Raw genomic sequence first — 1,790 nt, 5'->3', positions numbered from 1 at the left:
TGGTCCATAGGTGGACGACAAACACATACCATACAGCCAGCTCCTTGGATGCATGGGTTCTGTACCCGCACATCAACCAACTGTGGATGGAAAATGGTTTTTAAAAATCACATCTGTACTGAACGTGCACAGACTTTTTTCTTGTCATTGTTCCCCAAACAACACAGGATAACAAATATTGACATCGCATTTAGACTGATTGTGTTAGGTATTGTAAATCATCTAAAGATGACCCAACATCCCTGGAAGACTGTGTGTAGGTTATAAATGGCAGATACAACCCTGTTTTACATAAGGTGCATCAGTAGATTTTGGTGTCTGAGAGAGGTCTTGGAACTAATCCTCCATGAATACCAAGGGACAGTTATATTCACTGAATGAAGTAACGTCTCTTAGTTCTGAGCATTCTGCACGTACTGCTCCTCCAGTCCGGGCTTCCCTTTCCTTCACAATGCCCCCACCCTTTTCTTCAGGGCTGGGGGATCGAACCCAGGGCCTTGTGTATGCTAGGTGAGTGAGCCGTCTAGCACAGCTACGTCCCTGGTCAATGTTTGTGGGTTTTTTATTTTGTTTTTTTGTACCAGGGGTTGAACCCAGAGGTGCTTAACCACTGAGCCACATCTGCAGCCCTTTTGTTAAAACCATTGTTTTAGTTGTCAATAGGCCCTTATTTTATTTACTTATTTTTGTGTGGTGCTGCGGATGGAAGCCAGTCCTTCACACGTGCTCGGCAAGCGCTCCACCACTGAGCCACAGCCCTTAATGGCTGGCTATGCCCTCTAGAGTGGCAGCTGACCCCAGCAGCTCGCTGCCATTTCTTCTTTCTGGGATCTCCTTTTGTGAATTTGAGGAATGAAATTCAGAGACGAGGATGAGTGAATTTAAGAGTAAGATTCGTGCTCACTTCAGCAGCACATATACTAAAATTGGAACAATACAGAGAAGATAGCATGGCCCCTGCGCAAGGATGACATGCAAATTCGTGAAGCATTCCATATTTTTGTTGAAAATCAGATACGTCCTCTAATGACTGGTTTAATTTTTAACTGCTATAGGGAGCCCCCAAGTGAACCATCATTTCAACTCCAAAGAAAATATAAAGTCCCTCCTTTGCACTTATAAAACCAAACAACCAAGTCTCCTGGAATGCGGTTTACTTCATAAAATATCTTCCTGCAGCTCCAGTTTGTTTAGTATTGATGTTTCCAGAGATGACTGACAGATGTGTCAGTTATACTTAAGTGTCTTCCCATAGCTCAAGTTTGTGTGCTGTTAGTATGCCCAGAGGCGACTCAAGGCACATCGACTAATTATTCAAATAGAACATGTTTTAAGAGATCCTACAAATTGGATTTATGCTTGGTAATTCTATTTCTAGGAAATACCTATTTCTACCTTTTTAAGGGCTAAATTGAAAAATGATCCATTTTGACAGTGTTACTGAAAATCAACTTTGCTTTTCTAGCGATACATATGCTTAAAACTCAATAGTGTTGATGGACAGATTAGATCGCATAGATGGGTTTGTGTAGGACAGGAATGGCTGTATAGGTATGTGTATATGGTTCATAAATCTGAAGCTGTATATTTGATTTTGTACTTTAAATGTGACATTTTGACAGAAAACAGTTTTGTTGTTTATTAAGGAAAACTATTGCTAAAAAAAAAAAAGTAAGATTCATTCAGGTGTGAATAGAAACAACTCCCTCAGGGGTAGAGGGGACCCCACAGGGGTTGCCACTTGTGTGTGCTAATCTAGGGATTTCTACAGCACTTGGGTCAAGGTTATT

The 1,790-nt window shown here is 41.2% G+C and overlaps 1 non-coding gene across 1 annotated transcript; it reads left to right on the top strand.

Moving 5' to 3' along the window:
• Window positions 1-896: 896 nt before the first annotated feature.
• On the top strand, window positions 897-1,002 carry LOC124969627 (U6 spliceosomal RNA). Its single transcript, XR_007106001.1, has one exon. It is a non-coding gene; the product is annotated as a U6 spliceosomal RNA (small nuclear RNA).
• Window positions 1,003-1,790: the final 788 nt, after the last annotated feature.

The sequence above is a fragment of the Sciurus carolinensis genome, chromosome 17 (assembly GCF_902686445.1).
Source record: "Sciurus carolinensis chromosome 17, mSciCar1.2, whole genome shotgun sequence".
Lineage (NCBI taxonomy): Eukaryota > Metazoa > Chordata > Mammalia > Rodentia > Sciuridae > Sciurus > Sciurus carolinensis.
The sequence above is the reverse complement of the archived record's forward strand: the minus strand, read 5'-3'. Positions and strand labels throughout refer to the sequence as shown.